At 33.3% G+C, this 16,758-nt stretch overlaps 1 long non-coding RNA gene across 1 annotated transcript; it reads left to right on the top strand.

The window, feature by feature from the left end:
• Window positions 1-385: 385 nt before the first annotated feature.
• Window positions 386-10,180, top strand: LOC146993236 (uncharacterized). The gene is made up of 2 exons (XR_015038559.1): window positions 386-703; window positions 9,848-10,180. It is a non-coding gene; the product is annotated as an uncharacterized LOC146993236 (long non-coding RNA).
• Window positions 10,181-16,758: the final 6,578 nt, after the last annotated feature.

Below are 16,758 nucleotides of genomic sequence, written 5' to 3'. Positions count from 1 at the left end.
CGAAATTAATAGGCCTTCTGTGCTAACGCCCTTTTGGGCTAAAAAAGAGAGCTTTGAGAAAGGAAAGACAGTTAAATCTACGTTCCTCTGAAAGCAGAATTATTCATTTCCTATTTTATTTCTATTTTCTTAGTGTATGATTTTCGGAAATGCTAGAAACATTTCTTCGAATACTCAAATTAAGCTTTAATGTAGTGCGAAACTTATTTACGATGAGCTTTCATTTCTTTAAAATGAAACCATTTGCACACATTCTTCAACGGGAGAAAGATTCTACTGCCACAAATAAAAAGAGCCAGCGATCCAAAGCTGCAGGATGAAACATCCGCAGAAGAAGATAGGAGGTGTAGAGAGAATGGGCTAACAAATCCCGTTAATGTAAATGTTTGTTGATCCCTGAGAAACGCGCAGTTTGATGGGGAGGAAGGAAACTGGGGAACGGCATCGAAAGTAGTTTAAAATGTGTCTTTTTTGGCTTACATTCGGGTGGTCCATCGGGTGAAAGAGAAAATACCATAACTTTTCCTGGTTATAAACAGTTTACATGAAAAGAAGAATAACGCTGCTATTGTCAACGAGGCATCATTCGCTTTTCTCTTTTAAGAAAAGGCCGCAACGACAGGCGAGTGGAGAGATAGGTTGCATCTCATATTTCTTCCTGAAACTCTACCTTTTTTCAGCCAGAAACAATGCTAAGCATGAGGTATATTTTGATTAAACACAATAATTATCTCTTTTTGTACCTAATAATTTTAAATACGAGTCCTAGCATATAAAGTAGAAGAAGTTAAATACTGTATGTCTGTTAGTATTACAGTCAAAAGACATTATATTCTAAGCAAGTTTCCTTGTGTATAAAATAGTTATAATATAATACGTAAAAGCTACGTTATATAAAGTCTGTACCTTTATTTCTTAATTGATGTCCTATGAAAATGTTTCCAGTTATAACAGAAATCTATAACAATTGTTTAAAGGATTTGTTACTTTCATAAGTTACAGCTCTCAAATGCATTTTCGAAGAGAAATATGTATAAACTCTAACCTGAATTATTACTTAAACAGGTATGAAAATGAAAGGAAAATTAACGCATTAGTTAAAATTCTTTATATAAAAAAAAAAAAAAAAAAAAAAAAAAAGAGCAAATTCTTTGTTCAGCTTAAGATTTAAATAATATTTCTGGTCGGTTTAAACCTTCATCATTTTATTTCTGTCATGAATATTTTTGAAAGCGCCATAATCTTCCTTTCTACCCTTAAAGAAATACAAAGCCGGTATATGTTTACAATAAGGGATATTCCGAATTTCCACCAAGAGCATGCTGCTTAACAGAAAATTTCAAAAAAATTATACTAATATGTGAGAGTTAGCATTATATGTATTTGCGCACTGACTTTGCTAGATATAGCATAAGATGTAAAATAAAGAAATACACATAGTAAAAGTTTAAAATTCCCCAATTTTGAGGACTGAAGTCGAAATCTTTACAAGTTTTAAAATTACTGAAGGTTATTAAACAGTTTATATCGTAATCACGACTCGGTTTTGCTTGTTAATGGAGGTTACGTTATAGCATATGTTCAGATATAATCAATTAGTCAACTATTAATCATTTCATTTGTTGATTTGCCTTGAAAATGAAATTTTTTCTTCAGTTAGAAAGTTCAAAAATTCAAATATAGGAGCCAGACCTTTTCCATTTCTGTTTTGGACACATTATAATTTCACATGTACCTGATTTCACGTTTTTCAATGCACATTTTATTCTAGTAGGGAAAAAGGTCCTTTCGCTATTATTAAATCATGAAAACCAGCCATGCAGCCATCCCGTTTGCCTAGGTTATGTTAGGTTAATTGTTAAGAGAAAACCGACAATGCAACCAACCCGTTCTCCGGAATTCGATCTCAAGTCAGACTATGAGTGTTCAGCGACGTTACACTCGGCCTCTGGTGGGCCCGTTTGCCTAGGATGGTGCCCGGGTCTAACTTCCAGTATTTAGCTGTCTTAACCATTCGACTACTGGTAGGGCAAATTTTTGTAATTGTGAAAGTCTTCAAGCAAACCAAGTTCATCAAATGAAGAAGCATTGAGAAGAGTTTAGGCAGAACAAAAGTCTCAACTACTATAAGATTATTTTTAGCCTAATTTTTCATTCGATAGTCATTTTAGCAATGAAAATAAATTTTTACGAAATATCCAATACTTTTCTCGAATATCAATAAAATTCCTGCTCGGTTCTTAGAGATTCCATTTCTGACTTTAACTCTTGGGGAATTTAGGGCATGTCGTGTCAATGTGGTGTGAGATATATGGGCCAAACTAAAAGAGCGTTGAAGTTTCGTATCAAAGAACACGAATCTTATATCTGAAAAAGCGAAATGAATGAGTCTGCGATAGCTAATCATAGTTGGAAATTTAATCATAATTTTGACTTTGTGTCTGTAAAAATTAACCAGAAAGCTTCTTCCATTGGTGAATTGGATTTTCTTGAACCATTTTGCATTTACAAAGATATATCTTCTTTAGTTAATGACTTTAAGCCCAAACCAGTCCTTTTCAACGCTTTTAAAATTCTATAAACTCATTTATTTGACATTCATTACTATTTCTGTCGACAGATGGCGATACCTTCTCGTTAGCTTGACAGCTGTACAGTAGAAATATGTTCTTAAATTTATGTTCATGAATCTAATTATCAGCAATGTATGTTACATTTTATGCTATATACGAAGACAATTAATTACTTTCCTTTTCCACTTCATTAATTTTATTTCTTAATATGCAGTTTTTCTTATTTTGAATTTTCAATAATTCCTACTTTCTGTCTGCTATTAAACCTTCTATTTACTATTACTATTATTATTATTACAAATTCTATGAAAAATTAAGCAATGAAAAATAAAGGTATTGAAAATTTTGCAAATTATTATCTTTATTGTAAGACCGATTGAGGTCTCCTCTTGGATACAAATCGCTTCATCAGCTTTCACTGCTTTGACTGGCTGTATCAGCTCAAGCAGCTTAGACTCAAAATTTCCTTCTGTAGACGAAATGCTGGCATGAGACACATCTGTGAGGAAGACTTTAACGCTGAGCAACTTTTTCTCCTTGTGTATACGGGCCTTTAGCATCTGCTCAAGTAGCAGAAGTATGAAGGCTTTGAATAATCAATCGTCTTTATGTAGCAAAATGTCTTTTTGTCTTTATGTCTTTTTGTAGCAACATAGGGCTGCTTTAAGAATCTTATGACAGAAACGTTAAGTGTCTTGACTGAACGCTGCAAGAAGTTGTTTATGAAAATAAACGTGTAACTGAGTTGGTTTTATAGAAATGAAAAAGTTTATTTTAGAGAAGCTTTCCAATAATAAGTTTGGCATCAAAGCTGATGTAGGAGTGCTCTGTCTGGAAATGTGCGTATAGGATTCATTCGTTGCGTTGAATAGCACAGGTAGAGAGAGTTTATTTAAATTCTTCTCGGCGGCTGTCATCAGCATCATTTTGCTTTTCTTGTTTGTCAGAGCACATTTTTGTCTTATTCACTGACTAACCACCAGTTTGGTGCTCGAGAAAAGAATAAGTTAACTGACTCCGTAAGATGCGAGTGAATGAGTAGTTTGGTTCTTCTAAATTCTGAGTCCGTTGCATCATTTTTAACAGAATTCAGAAACGAAAGCCTCGTATTTTACGAGAGTGAGTTTCATTCCCAAAATGTTCCTTCAAGAAGCCAATATTTAAGTTTTCTTCCTCATATTCATGGAGATCAACAACACTGTGCTCCATATATTCGTTCAAATAAACTACGGCTTCTGATTAAGAACCAAGTTTCCTTCAACAGTTCATAAATAATATTTCGCATGAAAAAGTTAATGCTAGTAGATTTTGCTCCTTTTTTAAATTCTTAAATTTAATTTTTGGAAATATTAGATGATTTTTAGCATTTCGCTTTTGCCAACTGACTTTCTCACTAATTACTTGTGCAATTCTACCTCATCGGTATTTCAAGTTACTATTTTTAATTTATTTGCATTAATTAATATTTTCCTCTTAAAATATTACAAAAATTCTCTACTTTGTTTCAAAATTAAGATTATTTCTTTCTCCAAACAATTACACATTTACTTACATTTAATTTATAATTTCTGTAAAATGTAAAAAAGTGTGTAATTTTTTTTTCGAGTTGCCTTGGGGAAGTTTATATCTTGATGAGAGCTTTAATAAAAAGTTTTTAAATTTGTTTTTGATTTTGAATATTTAATTTTTTTGTATTAATTTATATCCATTTTAGGTTTTATTTTCATTGTGTTATTTCTTGAACCTTCTTTATACTAGACATCTTTCCACTTTTGATAGGTATGCTTTTAAATATTCTATTTTACTTTTTTATAAATTAGTATATATATATATATATATACAGAGAGCGAGGAAGGAAGACAAAGAGAGAGAAATATGCAAAACAAAGAGACGCCTAAATTTTCTTTGCTTGGACACCGATACTGTGGAATACAGAAGTAATACATAGATATGTGCAAAATAAACATTTACGCTTTTTATTTAGTATTTTAATGATATATAACTTAAATTGTTAAAAAAGATTTGAGAGAGATGATATTTTGATGAAGTGTCACAGAAAAGTCAGCGGGGTAAATAAGAGTGTGCAATGTATGCCACAGCATAAGAGCCCGAAGCATTTGGGGGACCTCAAGTGTCTTGCCACGCTGAACTACATCTGCACTTTAAAAAAATAATCGCTTTTGTAAAATACGAACACAGTACTTTAAAAGATCCTTGGAAATACAGAAAACAATCTGTGCCACTGTGTTACGTGTGTACATCAAAAGTTAACTGAAAGCAAATTTGAATACGAAACTAAAGAAGCTGCTGATATTTGTTTTGATTTCCTACCAAATGAGTGGTTTCAAAACATTATTAGTGAGGAGGTTCATTAATGGTAACTGGAGACAAACTGGTGCTCATGTGTATTGTGAGAAAGGTTCAAAATTTATCGCGAAAGTGTGGCAAGTATGCGAAAAATAAAGGCACGGAAGATCAGGATTCCCTGCAGTTCGCTACAGCCAAAAAAACTTCTAAAAAGAATTACTGAAAGTTCTTTCCTAGAACTCTGAGAACTTCTAGCTTCAAGAGGTGATTTTGCATTATTGCCATATTTAAGCTTTCGCGTAAATAAGATTATTTTGGCTTAGGGAAATGATTATTAATACTGATAATAAAATTTTATCCGGTATGATTAAGAAGATAATTAAAAATCTTCTTGTGTATTTTTAAAAGTGTATTTTTAACTCTGGCATCACAAAGGAAAAGGTTACATTACAACGAGCAATCAGCATCTCGAAAATTGATTTAATACTCTCATCAACTGGGGCCTTTCATAAAAATTATTGTGATGGAATTGTAGTTTCAACGAGCGTTGACTGAACTGGCATTACCTGCATGACTGAATTAGAATAGAGATACATACACTTTCACTTTCCAAATCAGAGAAAAAGTAAAAGCAATAGACGAAAATCAATTATTTCGCATAAACATTACATGTTTTCTTTAAAAGTGAAAAGTCCCAGCAAAATGCTCTTAAAAACATCCAATGACTCGTGTCGACGCAAGATTTTTATACTTTTAGAAGCTTTTACTACATGAATAGCTTTATGATGTATGAAAATATTTAGATGCTTTTCATACATCATCCCCAATAAGAATATTACCTAGAAGCTTCTCAAAAAGGGTGAAGCCTTTTTTGAACCTTCATAAATGTTGCTTCTTAATTTTTTTATACATACATTTGTATTAGAGATGTTTTATGTATGTTTATGTCTAATCATAGCTGCCGTCCCAAGCATTGGCCGAATAAGATAATTAAAGTAACAAATGGAAGAAAAGAGCAAAATTAAATTGCAATAAATTAAAGATTCATGAAAAAAAGAGAGGGGGTAAGCCGAAGTATTCATATAGGACACACTTTTTAAATCTCCCTTAGACTGAAATGTGTAGGCATGATTCTGTTACGAATATTTAGAAAAGCATTACCGTTTTTACTTTTTAATTTTAAATGAGATATGCCTCTGGAAATAGAACCCACACCTGATGAAAAATCCATTATGAAAAGAGGAAACCTTAGGACTACATGGGCCACACTGTTAGAATTCTGAGAAAAGCATATGTTGAAGACCCCTTGGGCAAAGGAGGCTGTGAAATCGGTAACATTCCCCCATGAGATGTAACAAATTTCGTAGATAATACCGGCATTGGTTAAAAACGTTATCTACTAAAAAAAAAAAAAAAAAAAGGTTACCTACTAAAAAAAAAAAAGGCTACCTATTAAAGAAAAGAATAAACTACTAACTTCCCGAATATTTTAACCAAAAGATATTTAATAAATTTAAAAAAAAGTATTTTTTTGCGCAAATTTTGTGCGCAAAATACTTTGTATTTTGTTAATTAAAAAATATTTTACTAATGATCAATTTATCAACGGAAGCCAATTAAAAATTATAGTTTGTTACCTGTATAACTTTCCATTAACTATGCAAAAGTTTTGTTTAAATGTGTAATTTATTTTAAGAGATTTTGTAATTGGATGTATACGCCGAGTATCAATATTTTAAAGAAAAACGCCTGTAGATTCCGTTTTCGATCGGATTTTTTTAACAGTATATAAATTAAAATAAACTTTCCATCTTTCCAAATTTTTTAAGAAAACTCTACAATGAATTAAAAATTGGTGCTGGCCATTTCCCCGACAGAAATCCGTGGTAAACCTGTATGAAATACCTGGTTATATCTATGCTACACAGGAGAAAAACAAACATCTATCAAGCCAAATATTTCTGCCACCGGTAACGAAACCCTGGATATAACAAGAAATTTTCAAAAACTGAATACTAAATGCAATTTAATACTAATTTATTCAATCATAGGCTGCTGTGCCTTTAGTGGTTTATAAACAGTATAACCTGAATAAGAACTGTTTGAAACAGTTTAATTTTAATGTGCTACATTTCAGTTTTACTCAAGTTTATCGCTGACGTGCTGTAAGATTCAGGCGGCTAAAAATATCGAATAATTAATAAATAATTTTGTAAAAAATTAAGTAACAAGAGACGAATTTCAATAAATTCGAATTTTTCTATTTAAACTGCATTTAGTCCCTCATTTAGTATTCAGCTGCAGTATTATCTTAATTATCAAAAAATTAGAAAGAATTAAAAGAAAAGAATTCGAGACCGAGGAAAATTGAAAGGAGAGGGGTGGGACTTTAGCATATATAAACGTCTGTAAAGATTATACATAAAAACAATTTTGCTTATTGAGTTTTTCGATATAAATGTATGTTTCAGGATAAAGTAATATATAATTTATGTTACCAGAAGGGTCGTGTTTGCTTGTTGCAAATGACTGAATAACTCATAATTGTAAGCTAAGTAAATCATGGTGCATTATCAGAGTAATTTGTTTTTGTGTGTTTGCCTATAATGCTGTCTATCTGCTAGTCAATAACTTACTTAACCTTTTATTTATTCACTTTTAAAAATCGTGAATAATAATAATAATAATGTAAATAATATTGATAATTTAGGTTGGCGTAGATTTCCTATAAAACTCAAAATATAATTTTATGTAAAATCTCCACCAGTCTAGGGTTTCCTTCCTGTCTAATTCTATATTTTGCATATTTCTTCTTGACTCAACATTTTACATGGCGTTGAATATGAAGCTGAATTAAGACGATTTAATGTTTTAAGCTAAGCGGGGATCGAGGCCCAAATTTTCCCTCTAGAATAGAAATACAGAAAGGAAAAAAAAAAAAAAAAGCGAGAGTGTCATTACGAAATTTTTCCAGCAAGCAAAATACTATTACGTGCCCTTCCACTTTCATGCACATGGTTATATTCCTAAAATAATTAATCCAAAGTTAACCCTAAATAAAAAATCATCATTATTCAAAATGTCGGCTCACTGAAGCCCCCTTTTTTTTAAATCTTTTTCTAGGAGTGTTGAAAATCACGGCGAAGGGGCATAAAATTTCTTTTCCATAAGGGCCGAAAAGCTCTAGATAGATAGAGAACTGAGAAAAGTGCCTCTTTACAATTAAAGTTCGTAGCTTGTAGCATCTAACACGTGAACAGAATGTAACTGATCACGAACTGCAATAGTTCATGATCTATTGATAATGTAATAGTAATTAAATTTCTTTTATGCAAATTCTATAACAAAAATTCTGAGCAAAATGAGCAGCTAAAGAAATTAGGAAGGAAATTCGCAAACATGCAGTGACATCTGCTGGCAGGAAAAGCAAATAATGTTCGTACTCAGTTGAGGGAAAAACATTCCAATGGATAATTTTCTTTGCGATAGAAAACAAAAGCATTAAAAATGTTTAAATATTTCTTTCTAAATATATATTTGCATTTATTTAATGATTTCTTTTCCACGTTACCCATGAAATTCAAAAGTATCGCAGTGGGAGAGGAACATTTTACAGAAGTTTTGTACAGTCTTTGTGCTATTCGATATTAAACCTTCTATTTAGACATTTTTATCGAATATTTTTTTCGACGATCAGTTTCAAAATGCTGACGAAAGACGCTAAAGATGTATAAACATATCTGGCGTCAAACGCGAAATTAGGAATTGCGTGCAGCATAATATGAATACGATATTAAAGTTATAGAGCAATTAGGTTGAGCCTATAATTTTAATAAATAAGAAAGAGTAAAAAATAAGAAAAATAAGCACAGACTTGAATCAAAAATCTTCTGATCGGAACGCAGTACCAATTAATCCACGAGAGAAAGCACGGGGAAGAAGGGATAATTAGTTATATTCTTTCCCCTCTGAAAGGGTGACTCTGAAAGAGGAGCAATATCCTGTTTGCCAAATCCAAGTGAGGATGTGTTATAGCCTACCACATTTTCAGTTGGTCACCATTGTAGAACTATTATGTTTTCCGGAACAAAAATCGTGAAAAATCAGTTAATGCCCTCGATGGAAATCGAACCATTAATCTTCCAATTGCTAGCAGGACTTGCTACAAGTTATATCATAACAGAAGGCGCGGGGCGAGACAATAATTCTTTCTGCATCATTGACACTGTTTCCTGTCGTCAATTTTAATCTACGACGAGGACTTGAAATCTACACGCAAACTAATTTTTAGGGTTTTAAGAAATTTTATTTAAAAAGGCCAAACTGTCAGTTTAGTTTTTATTAATTCATTTGTATAATGTAGAAATTTCGCTTTCGCCTTCATCCATTCAAATATTCACTCATAAGCAAATATCGTTCAAAGAAAATTAATTTATCGCAAAATTATTGAACAAAATGTAAAGAAATTACATATTGTTTGCTTGAATGCATATAAAAATGAAATAATAGTTTGTTATTCCGGGCCTTCAACAGAAAAAACAAACATCCTTTAAATGGTTATTACCTTACACATTTTATGGTCAAATAACTGATGCTATCAATATTTATAGTTATCTGCGTTCCAAAACACGAAAGTTTTCCTTACACGAAAGTAAATAATTCTAACTTTTTGTTAGTAATAGATAAACCAGGAAGATTGGAAAGTAATGCAGGCTTTGGGTTTGCCAAAATTCAAGTGCGTGCATGTATATCAAAATGATTCTGTTATCAAAATTTCAACAGCTTATAATAATTTCGACCCCATGCTCTTTCTTTCCCAACTTCGCTGAATTAACATTTCATTAATTTTGTTCATGTGTAAATTGTGTCATATAGTAAGCTGAATATTCTTCATATTATACTTTAAAATGTTTCACCTGCATGAAAATAGTGCAGAAGCCATTCGAAATTTTTTCCTCTACTCGCAGATGCTATCAGAGAACGTCAGTGCCAAGTGCAGTTTAAGAAGCCTCAAAGTGGAAATTTTGATCCTGAGGATGAGCCTAAAAATGGGAAACTAAGGAAGGTAGAAGGTGATGAACTTAAGATGCTGATAGAAGCAAATCCTTTTATCGCCAGTACAGAAATAAAGGTCAACTACATTGAAATGAAGAGGAAAGTTTATTCGTGTTTAGTGTTTGTGTGCCACTTTGACTCACAGCTGAAAACCCTCAGCAACGAGTATCGGTGTGTACTTGTTATTTTGTATTGTCCGCAATAAATGAAATGGAGCGTTACTGCAGGTGGAGATAAGAACAGGATTTTTTTTTTTTTTTTATTTATTTTTTTTTTTTTAATGTTTGTAAGGTATATCCTAATTTTATAACATTTATTTTAAGTTTATTACACTTTCCTATCTCTTCTAGCTTACAATTGATTACCAAAATGACTTTTCGGAATCCCGTTAAATGCAAATGAGAAGGAGAAAGTATTTAAGTTCATAGAGTTCGAGAGATAGAGTTAGGATTCCTGAATAGCGCTCGTTTGCCTTTTGGCTACGTCTCTCTAATCGTTACTACGCTCGGCCATATTACGTGACTTCTGATAGCTTCGCTAGCTAATTTAATATTACGGGCCAACTAGTTTAGAATTTGTGTTAGCTAAATCTCTTTAGCCATTAATTAGTTCTTGTTTCTTACATTTTTGAGCCCAAGTGGAGGCTTTGATGTACGCCCTGAGAAAGGGGCCATCTGTGAATCTTTATTTTGAGCAATAAAGGGTAATTAACCCTTCTTCAGTTTACGTTTCTATTCTTGGACTTAAACGATTATTCGCTTAGTAGTTCGCTAGGTTCCTCAAAACTTAGTTAACAGATTAAAGTGAGGAACGACCCCACCAGCGGCCAACCGGTAAAGTCGCTGAACACTGGTAGTTCGGTCCGAGGTTCGAATCCCGCGAACGGGCTGGCTGCATGGGCGTTTTCGTGGTTTTCCCCATGTGTAACGTGTATACAAGCCAGTTTCCCTTAGAAAATCCTCCACGAAGGCATCCCTTCTCTTAGGCAGATAGCCCTAGTGTGCTTTGCCGTAATCTCAATAAAGCAAACCAAAACAAAGTGAGGAACATTACGTGGTACTGTCCTTGTGAAATATGAATTACGTCATGAAGTAGCTTAAAAAATAGTGATGTTCGCTGCATTAAAAGGAAAAAAATTATACAAAAGGCCTTGGAAAAAAATTAGTGCAGTACTTTTTACATTGATTCTATTACTATTTGTATTACTTTGATATTACCTGCTATTTAACAGAAAAGCATTTAGAACGCTTTCATTTAAAAATTATAAATTATTATACGTATCATTTTTCTGAATATATAAAGCTACGATTAAATAACTAGTAGTGATATTATGATTTATAATTATTACGTTTATTGAATATTTAAGTGTATAGATATGATTCCTTTGACTATGTACGGGAATGCCCATTTACCTCTGCGTCTCGGCTGAAACAATATATATGGCTCTGCTGGGGGGAATAATGTGTATCTTGCTACCTTTATTATTTTCAGTGAAAATATTATAAGCAATTTACCTTGAAATAAAATTACTAAACTTTTCTGTATATAAGTGACTGCGCACTGGAAGAGTAATTTCAAAAATTAAATTTTTATTTACGCTTCGTAGGAAACCAATCATACCCTCTGAGCATGAATTTTCACCACAGCAGTTAAAGGTAAATTTTTCAAAGAAACATTGAACATTTTTTATTTGCATCGGAAAACTTCTGAGTGAAATAATAATGGAGAACTTGACACAATGGGAAAAGAAGTTACAGAGTTTGACTCTGTTTGGTAGCATAAACTAGTAGTATCAAATTCCTAACAGACTTGGAGCGAATTATTGCTTCATCTGAAAAGAACCACAGAGTATTGAAAAGGTTACAAAAAAAAAAAAAAAAAAAAAAAAAAAAACTTTCATTATATCAGAACTTTAACATAAACGTACAATTTTGTTTAACAAAACAACCACCACTTGCGGAGATGAAACTTAAAGAAACAATAAATTCAAATTTAAAACTAAGCCAAGTAGTCTAAGACTACACATTTGATTAAACGCGAAATTGGCTCAAAACGTCTCACCGGCGTAACAAATAAATGTCGGCAGCCAAAAAAGTACAATCTTATCAGAAACAGCGAAACCTAGTAATGTGGCCTTGACAGGCAGGGGCACGCTTTATCTCATAATGCAAAACCCTAGACTTGAATACTCTCTAAACTGATTTGCATTCTGGTGAGGAAACGGAAAACAGAAGTTATAGGAAAGGTCTAAATCATACTAACTGGTTAATTACAATAATATTAGTAACCTTGTAAAGCGTTATAAGTAGAGTATTTAAAAAGCTGAAATTCATTAAAACGTAATTTTACTAAGAATACCTTTTCATGCTACTAACCATTATAGATTTTATGCTAATTATTATAAAAAAATTCGAAAATTATTTTCTTTTACTTTTATTCTAATCTTTCTTGTGCCATATTCAGTAATTTAAAAGCAAAAATGAAATACATTTTGGTGAATAAATAAGGCAATGTAAGAAATTTGCTGTTTTAAAAGTTTCTGTAAGTAAAATGCAAACGGGACTTTTATAAAAGCAAACAAAATTTCCGCATTCATTCTTAAAAATTTTAATAGAATTATAATTTTGCAAAACTTTTTAATATGACTTTTTTTAAAATTAAACGCGCGCGCCGCGGACTGGCAGATTACACACGTTGCAGCACGTGGTATCCACCAAAGTACATACAGTATGAAGACGAGCAAATAAGTCATTTTCTATATTAACTAGGTCTTGATAGACCAGTTACTTCAGATGGCCTCATAGGAAGAAATCCAAAGGTGTCAGATCTACCGATCGTGGTGGCCATAAAACCAGACTACAACGTCCAATGCAGCGGCCTGGTTATTCCATAGCCTGTCAATAAATAACAAAAGAGCTGAAAAACACCGAAGCTCCCTCAGGCAGGAACCATAGGTTACATATTGCCGCTAAGGGTATGTCTTTAGGAAATCGGTTAATACATTATGCAGAAATTCCATGTATGAATGTTCCATGAGCCGTTCAGGCAGCAGATACAGTCCAATTATGCGACTGTCTAGTATGCCGGCCTACGCATTTACAGACCAGCGGACCTGATGTCTCTGCGAGGGGATTGCACGAGGACTGGTCTCTCACAGCATATGGCTTTTGTCATTACTGAAGACCCTATCACGTGTGAAGCATGCTTCATCCGTCCACAGGATATGTGCAGTAAAAGCATTATTGGCTTCATGTTGCCATTCACAGAAGTCAATGCTTCGCTGAAAGTCACCTAGATATAGATCTTGCACGGTTGTGTAGCGAAATGGATATGGCCCAACTGACCCATACTGCAGTCAAAACAGAAAATATGTGAATATTTTCTACAAGTTTGTACACTTTTTTATCAGCAAAAATGTACCTGAACATCACATAACTATTTACTATAATCTTAAACTATTTACTTTTTTCTCAATAGAACTAAAACTTCAAACATAAAGTTTTTAACTTCTTCACATTCCACGAAATTTATGAATTTGTATTGCCATTGAGTATTCATAGAAGTTCCAAAAAGTGAACTCGCTTGATGTTTTAGACACTCAGAAACACTTTTTCTTTGCTAGCGATTCACATCAGAGAATTCTTTTACATATTTATTTCTGTTAAATTCCTGTCTTCAGAGTTCTTAAGAAATGCATTTATCAATTGTTTATGTTTGTTAACTTGATAGATTTTCTGTGTGTTTGGGATAATAAGTATATTCATTTTGCTCAAATAAATGAAAGGGATTCTTCATTTTGATTATTCGGAATATTCGTAAATTTACGACAAAATGCCATATTTGCTGTCATTATTGAGCATTCCTATGAACGTGTAACAAATCTTCATGATACATATCAAAATTTTTAAAAATTAAAATCATTTGAGTTAAACACCGAACTTACCAGCAATTTATACATGTAAACCACGACACATAACAGTTAAATGTACTATTTATCTGAATGATTAATTTATTTTTACATTAAAACATCCAAAAACATTGATTAAAAATTAGATATTAAATACTCGGATTTCTTATAAAAGCTCTATCTAATTATGTAACCACATACACACTACTGTAATAATAAAGCCATTAAAATACCTTTCTTTACAAAATTCGAAACTAAAACTACATATTTTACAAGATAACAGTTTATACCAACTTAAATAGAGGCAACAACCTCATTTAAATTCTATTCAAATGCTTCAATAATTATAATTATAATGGCACAGAAAGAAATACTTTAAAATTTTATTCAGTATATAAAACTGTGTTTAACAATTATTAATTACCAAACTTATATACATATTATATCCAGACCTTATTTTACAATTTTTTTCTATGCATATATGCATGCAATAAAATAAAGACTAACTCAGCAAATTTCAGAAAAGATTACAACAAATACTAAAAAGTAATTGTGAAGCAATACCAACTAAGTGTTAACTACAAATCAGAGCTTGAATTGCATATTATTTAAAATTCTGTTACAGATACTGCATATAATCACATCACAGGATAATGAAGTTTCAGAAAAGAAGAACAATCAAATTTAACAAAATCTGAAAGGAACAACCGCCAAAGTTTTTTTTTTATAATCAGATATAATGACTTAAAAGAGCTGCCTTATGTTCCTTAAAAAAGTGACATTTATTATACAGTAATTAATAGTTTTTTTATTATATAACATTTGTCAAGCTTGTAATATTAAGTAACCCTTCTAATGTAAGGTTAAAAAAAAAATAAAAAGAAGCTTTTTCAAAGAAAACACCTTACGATTAGGGTACTCCTCATAAGATGTAAGCGAATTTTAAGGTATTGTTTACGATTCAATCAAATTAATTTCAAACATCAATTATCATTTTTCTTCGAGAATATCCAATATAGATACAGAGTGTCCCGTAAATGTTGCGACAAACTTCTGGGGGAGGTGGGATACATCATAAGGATTAAGAATTTCATAGGAACCCATGCCCGGAAATATCAGGGGTAAGAGGTCCTAGGGAAAGGAAACAAGAGAGTGATTAATTTGAAACATTTATTGGACATGAATACAAATGGTGTACAACAGCTTAAATGCTACAACAGATGTTCAAATTATGCACCGTCAGACGCCAAACATGCCTGACACCGACGGACCATTGATTGTCGGACATGTTCAAACACAACGGGAGTTTCTTTGATTGCAGCAGCTGCGCAGGCGCGACTTGCCACGAGATCCATTTCAGACAAAACAGGATTGTGATACACTGATGATGATGGCTCCCCAGAACAAACACTCCCGTAGTCGCACAAATTTTGATGCAGACGTGCAAACTGTGGTGTAGTTGATGTCTGTCGGGGAAGTGTTCTCGATAAATGCGTGTACAGGCTCGTCCATTATTACCCTCAGCTATTCCATACACTAAGCACTAAGTGCACGTCTACAAACTTTCCGTTAGTATAGCGTTCCATGCTCTTCGTATGGTTCCTATCGCTCGAATGAGGCAATCATCACTTTCCACTAGCACTTTCCTGTACAGCACCCCCTGGCGGCGTACAGTGACGTTTCTGGGCATGGGGGTGTTGGTGTATTTAATTATGGCAAAGCACACTAGGGCTATCTGCCTAAGGGGAGGGATGTCTTCGTGGAGGACTTTCTAAGGGAAACTGGCTCGTATACACGTTACACATGGGGAAAACCACGAAAGCGCCCATGCAGCCAGCCCGTTCGCGGGATTCGAACCTCGGACCGAACTACCAGTGTTCAGGGACTTTACCGCTCTGCCGCTGGTAGACCCTTCTGGGCATGGATTCCTATGCAATTCTTAATCCTTATCATGTGCCCTACCCCTCCCAGAAGTTTGTCGCAACATTTACGGGGCACTCTGTATATGTCCGGATTCTTTTTTTTTTTTTTTTTTTATTTTATTTTAAATTTTGGATTTGAAATGTTAATTTTTTGCATTTACGCAACTTCAATACCACTGTCTGGTAAAGTTATGCGAAAAATGCTCCGCAATATAATCCGATACTTCCTTATTTTACAGCACCGGCATTTTTATTTATAGGACGGTAAAGTATAACGCCAAGTCCTGGCCAAACAGCTGCTAGTCCTAACGACCGTCACTTATAGTCCACCCGTCATGAGAAAAACTGAAAAGGGTGTCCTTTGGCGCAGTCCATAAACAAGAAGGATAACAGATTTAAAATAAGTTCAGGGGTTGCACGGGAGAGAACCCTTGGAACGAGAAAGCGTTTTTGATGCTATACTAAAAGCAATCGTGGACATATGGCAGCCATAAACTGAATGCAAGAAAGAAACACGTTTGTTATGCAAGTTCTTAAATTTTTCTTAATTACATCTTGGCGCCTTTCAAATAACCGGAGATTTAATAACAAGGAAGTACCAATAATCCTATATCCAAAACTTCATTCAGCAAACTTACTAGACAAAAACCCCTTTCTCACAGTTACACAAAGCAACTTAACCCACCAACGGCCGAGCGTTAAAGTAGCTAAACATTGGTAGTTTGGTCCGGAGTTCGAATCTCAGAGAACGGGGCTGGCTGTATGGGTGTTTCCGTGGTTTTCCGCATGTGTAATGTGTATACGAGACAGCTTCCTCAACAGTCATCTCTCCCTCAGACAGATAGCCTTTGAGTGCTCTGCCATAATTAAATAAACAAAATCACAAAGCAACTTTCTTCGACAAACAGTTTCAATGCAAAATAACTTCCCCGACCCAGATTTAAACACGTACTAATTAATGAAAGAAAAATACGTGTTTGCGTGCAATATATAT

This window comes from Stegodyphus dumicola, chromosome X1 (assembly GCF_044657685.1).
Source record: "Stegodyphus dumicola isolate Sdum_Otavi_A_Nest chromosome X1, ASM4465768v1".
In the NCBI taxonomy this organism is placed as follows: domain Eukaryota; kingdom Metazoa; phylum Arthropoda; class Arachnida; order Araneae; family Eresidae; genus Stegodyphus; species Stegodyphus dumicola.
This window is presented reverse-complemented; position numbering and strand designations above follow the sequence as displayed.